Source organism: Macaca nemestrina, chromosome 4, assembly GCF_043159975.1.
Source record: "Macaca nemestrina isolate mMacNem1 chromosome 4, mMacNem.hap1, whole genome shotgun sequence".
NCBI lineage: Eukaryota > Metazoa > Chordata > Mammalia > Primates > Cercopithecidae > Macaca > Macaca nemestrina.
This window is the reverse complement of record NC_092128.1, coordinates 37,363,867-37,370,145: the sequence shown is the minus strand read 5'-3', so window position 1 is coordinate 37,370,145 and position 6,279 is coordinate 37,363,867.

The following is a 6,279-nucleotide window of genomic DNA, read 5'->3' as shown; positions in this document are numbered from 1 at the left end:
ACAATCTTATTCTTATCCTGCTATTTGTAGAGCTCAGGGGAGAGTGAATGCTATGAAGGAGGGCCAGGACTTTAGTAGGTGATAAAGTACTGACAAAGGGGCAGTGTTTCAGTAAGGAAGGAGGTGGACAGCAGCATCCAACACAGAAGGGAATTCAAATGAGAGGAGAACGGAAAAGTCGTTATTGGGTTTGGGAATTAGGAAGCTGTTAGTGAGTTTTGAAAGAGCAAATTCAGTAGAATCTAGCCTGCAGAGGGCCAAGGAATAAACATAAAAGTATAAAAGTGTGCCACACCACTTCAGGTTTATAAATGAATATCAAAACTAGATTACACTTCAGAAAATTAAGTTTTGTAATATTGTGCAAACTGGGAATATATATCTCAGTTTAAAAAATTGTTTTATTTAGTAAATTGCTACTGTTTAATAAGCATGAAACAAATATCAAGAAGTATAAAAGGTAAGTGGTGAAAAGTTTTCTTCCCTTCCTGTTTACCATCCGCATTCATCTGTCTTCCTATGGGTAATCACTCCTAGTTTTTTTGTTTGTTTGTTTGGTTTGGTTTGGTTTGGTTCTGAGATAAGGTCTTGCTCTGTCACCTCAGCTGGAATGCAGTGGCAGGATCTCAGTTCACTCCAATCTCTGCCTCCCACCTCAGACTCCTGAGTAGCTGGGACTACAAAGGTGTGCCACCTCATCCACCTATTTTTTTCTGCTTTTTGTATAGACAGGGTGTTGCCCGGGCTGGTCTCAAACTTCTGGGTTCAAGCTGTCCACCTGCCTCAGCCTCCCAAAGTGCCGGGATTACAGGTCTGAGCCACTGCGTCCAACCTAGTTTCTTCATCTTTTCAGATATTATTTTTTAAATAAGGAAAACACACACACACTTCTACATTATGGTATTGTACTAGACTGTTACAAACTTGCCTTTCCTCCCCATTAAGTGTATCTTGACAATCTCCCCATGTTAATACATGAGAATTTAAAAACGTTTAAATACTGTTTGGTTAGGTATATCATTTATTTTACTATTTCTGTATAGATGAAAATAAGGTTGTTTACACATATTTGCTGTCACAAATAGGGCTGCACGGTTTTATACATATATCCTTGTACATCTTTATTTGCATATATGCAAGTAAACCTCTCAGGTAAGTTCTTAGAAGTGGATTTGTTGGATTGATGGATATAAACTGTTGCAATATACACTGCCAAAGTGCCACTTTTTCCTACTGTACCAATCTGCCATCCCAGAATCGATGTATGAAAGCATCTGTTTCCTACTTCCTCACCAATGCTGTATTAGCAAATTTTGAAATTTAATTTTGCAAATCTGATAGGTAAAATATATCTCAATATAGTTTTCAGTTGTATTTCTGTTACCAGGAGTGAAGAATATCTTTTTATAGGCTCAAGAGTCATTTGCAGCTAACTTTCTGTAAAACATCTGTTCATAAAATTCTTTATTTTTCTTCTGGGTTGTTATCTTTCTTACTAACCAATAAGAACTCTTACATATATGGGAGCTTAGCCTTTTGTCAAAAAAATAAAATAATTCTTTCCCAGTTTGTTATGGGTTTTTATTTTGTGTTTAGTGTTTCATGATACAGAAGTTTTTTGTTGTTGTTGTTGTTGTTACAAGTTTTACAGAGGTGAATATATTAGGCTACTCTTTTGTGGCTTCTGGAATTTGTGTCATAGTTACAGAGGTCACCTTCACTTTGAGGTTATAAAATAATTCTTGCATTGTTTTTTAGTATTTTTAACATTTTGGTTTTTGCATTAAAATTTTTTATTGTTTTGGAAGTTATCTTGGTATGCAGTATCAAATGTGGGACATAATTTAATTTTTTCCAGATGTTACCCACAGTGTCACAATGCCATTAATTCAATAGTCTATTTTTCCCAATTACTTGAGATGCCTTACATATCACATGAACTTAGTTGATAAAGCAGTGGCAGAATTTGAGAGGATTGATTCCAATTTTGCAATAAGTTCTACCATGGGTAAAATGGTATTAAACTCTGTCACATGCCAAAGAGAAATCTTGCATGAAAGGAAGAGTTAATTGATGTGGCAAACTTAATAATTTTCTTATTTTAAGAAATTGCCACAGTCACCCTAGCTGTCATCAACTACCACCCTGATCAGTCAGCAGCCATCTACATGGAAGCAAGATCTCCACCAGTAAAAGGATTACAACTCACTGAAGGCTCAGATGATCATTAGAATTTTTTAGCAATATAGTGTATTTTAACTAAGATATGTACATTATTTTCTTAGATATAATGCTATTCCACACTTAATAGACTACAGTATAGTGTAAATATAACTTTTACATGCACTGGGAAACAAAAAAATTTGTGTGACATACTTTATTGCAATATTTGCTTTATTGTGGTGGTCTGGAGTCAAACCCACAATATCTGCGAGGTATAACTATAAAAAAGAAGTGTCAATAAAACTGTGAGAGAAGAACAATGAGGAAGTACAATCCTGACAGATATTAAAGCATACTATAAAGCTTTTAATTAAAATAGCACTGTATTAAACATGATCATACAGCAAGACCAATAGAACAGAAGAGATATTTCAGTAACTATGTTCATGTGATATCCTAACTCTTTTGTTGTCATTTCTACAATGTCCATAGCATCTTCACCAAGAGTAAATTCCATCTGAAGTAACCACTTTCTTGACTCACTCATAAGAGGCATCTCCTTATTTGTTCAGGTTTTATAATGGCATTGCAGCAATTCAGTCAAATGTTCAGACTCTACTTCTAATTCTCTTGTGGTTTACACCATATTTGCAGTTACTTCCTCTATGGAAGTCTTGAAACCATCCAAGTCATCCATGAAGGTTTAAATCAATTTCTTCCAAACTCCTTTTAATGTTGATATCATGAACTCCTCCCACGAATTACACATATTCTCAATGGCATATTGAATGGCGAACCCTTTCCAGAAGGTTTTCAATTTACTTTGCCCAGATTTATTGGAGGAATCACTCTCTATGGCAGCCAGGGCCTTACAAAATCTATTTCTTAAATAATAAGACTTGAAAGTTGAAATTATTCCTTGATATATGGGCTGCAAAATGAATTTTGTGTCAGCAGACATGAAGACAACATTAATCTTCTTGTACAACTCCATCAGAACTTTTATCAATGAGCAGTAATATTTTGAAAGAAATCTTTTCTCCTGAGCAGTAGGTCTCAACAGTGGGCTTCAAATATTCAGTAAACCATCTTGTAAATACATGTGCTGTCATCCAGGCTGTTGTTTCATTTATAGAGAACAGACAGAGTAGATTTAGCATGATTCTCAAGGGTGCTAGGATTTTCAGAATGATAAATAAGGGCTGGCTTCAATTTAAAGTCCACAGCTGCATTATCCCCTATCAAGACAGTCAGCCTGTCCTTCAAAACTTTGAAGCTGGGCATTCACTTCTCCCCTAGCTATGAAAGTCTTCGGTGGCATCTTCTTCCAATACAAGACTGTTTTGTCTACATTGAAAATCTGTTGTTTAGTGTAGCCACTGTCATAATTACCTTAGCTACATACCGGCTGCAGTTTCTGCATAAGCACTCGGTGCTTCACCATGTCTTTTATGTATGGAGATAGATTCTTTCCTTAAACCTTGTGAAATGAACCCACCTTTGCTAGCTTTTCCACTGCAGCTTCCTTTCCTCTCTCAGCCCTAATAGAATTAAAGAGAATTATGGCCTTAATCTGAAGTAGACTTTATGTAATAGAATCTGTGGGTGATTTGATCTTTAACTGGACTACTAAAATGTCTTCCATATCAGCAACATGACTGTTTCTCTTATCATTCATGTGTTCACTAGAGTAGCACTTTTAGTTTTCTTCAATAATTTTTTATTTGCATTCCTAACTTGGTTAACTGAGGCAAGAGGCCTACAACTTGGCTTTCAGTGTGCCTTCCTTACTAAGCTTAAACATTTCTAGCTTTTGAATTAAAGTTAGAGACATGCAACTCTTCCTTTCACTTGAACAGGAAGGCCATTGTAGGGTTATTCATTGACCTAATTTCAATATTGTTATATCTCAGGAAATAGGGGTGTCCCAAGGAGAGGAAGAAAGACAGAAGCATGATCTCTTGGTAGAGCAATCTGAACACACACAACATCTATCGATTAAGTTCAGTCTCTTATGGGCACAGTTTGTGACACTTCAAAACAATTACAAAACAACAACATCAAATATCACTGATCAGAGCTCACTATAACAAATATAATAATAATAAAAGTTTGAAATATTGCATAAATTACCAAAATGTGACACAGAGACATGAAGTAAACAATGCCGTTAGAATAATGACCTCTATAGATTTGTTTGATGCAGAGTTGCCACAAGCCTTAAATTTGCAAAATGCAATAAAGCAAAGTGCAATTTTAAAAAGTATGCCTGTATTTTATTTTGATGTAAAATCTTCACCTTATCTAAATGTGAAAAAATATTAATAATTAATATTAATAATATTTTGTGTTGTATTTATAAATTACTTTACAAACTAATTAATTTTAAAATAATTAAATTAACTAAAATTATTACAAAGTTGAGTTTTCTTATCCAAGAACATAGAATCACTTCACAGTGGCATAAGTTTTCATGTAACTCACAGTGTTTTAAATTTTTCTTCAACCCTTGCCTCCCTCCTTTTCCTCCCCCTTATTAGTCCCCAGATTGTTGCCATATTTATGTTCATGAGTAACTAATGTTTGGTCCCCACTTGTAAGTGAGAACATGTAGTATCTGGTTTGCTGTTCCTGTGTTAATTCACTTAGAATAATGGCCTCCAGCTGCATTTATGTTGCTACAAAGGACAGGATTTCGTTCTTTCTTATGCCTATGTGGAATTATACGGTATTATGTACCATATTTTCTTTCTCCAATATACCACTGATAGGCACCTAAGTGGATTCCATGTCTTTGCTATTGTGATTAGTGCTGCAGTGAACATTTGAGTGCATGTGTCTTTTTGGTAGAATAATTTATTTTCTTTTCAATATACACCCAGTAATGAAATTACTGAGTTGAATGGTAATTCTGTTTTAAGTGTTTGAGAAATCTCCATATTGCTTTCCACAGTAACTGAACTAATTTACATTCCCACCAACAGTGTATAAGCATACACTTTTCTCTGCCAGCATCTGTTGTTTTTTGACTTTTTAATAATAGCCATTCTGATTGGTGCGAGATGGTATCTCATGGTACTTTGATTTGTATTTCACTGATGATTAGTGATGTTGATTATTCTTTCATATGTTTGTTGGCCACTTGCATGTCTTCTTTTAAGAAATATCTGTTCATGTCTTTTGCCCACTTTTTAATGGGATTATGTATTTTTTGCTTATTGAATTGTTTAAGTTCCTCACAGATTGTAGATACTAGACCTTGGTTGGATGCATAGTTTGTGAATATTTTCTCCCATTCTGTGGGTCATCTGTTTACTCTGTTGATAGTTTCTTTTGCTGTGCAGAAGTTCTTTAGTTTAATTAGGCCCCATTTGGCAATTTTTGGTTTTGCTGCAATTGCTTTTGAGGACTTAGTCATAAATTATTTCCCAAGGCTTATGACCAGAATGGTGTTTCCTAGGTTTTCTCCTAGGATTCATATAGTTTGAGGTCTTACATTTAAGTCATTAATCTATCATAAGTTAATTTTTATATATGGTGAAAAGTAGGGGTCCAGTTTCATCTTCTGCATATAGATAGCCACTTATCCCAGCATCATTTATTTAATATGGAGTCCTTTACTCATTGCTTATTGTTGTCAACTTTGTTGAAAATCAGATGGCTGTAGGTGTGTGGCTTTATTTCTGGGCTCACTATTCTGTTCAATTGGTCAATAAGTCTGTTTAGGTACCAATACCATGCTGTTTTAGTTACTGTAGCCTTATAATATAGTTTTAATTTTGGTAATATGATGCCTCCAGCTTCATTCTTTTTGCTTAAGATTGTTTGGGTGATTTGGACTTTCTTTTCGTTCCATATGAATTTTAGAATAATTTCTTCTAATTCTGTGAAAAATGATATTGGCGGTTTGATAGGAATAGCATTGAATCTGTAGATTGCTTTAGGCAGTATGAACACTTTGACAATATTGATTCTTCTAGACCATGACAAATGGAATGTTTTTCCATGTGTTTATGTCATCTATAATTTCTTTCAGCAGCGTTTTGTAGCTTTCCTTGTAGAGATCTTTTACCTTCTTGGTTAGATATATTCCTAGTTATTTTATTTGTGTGTGTG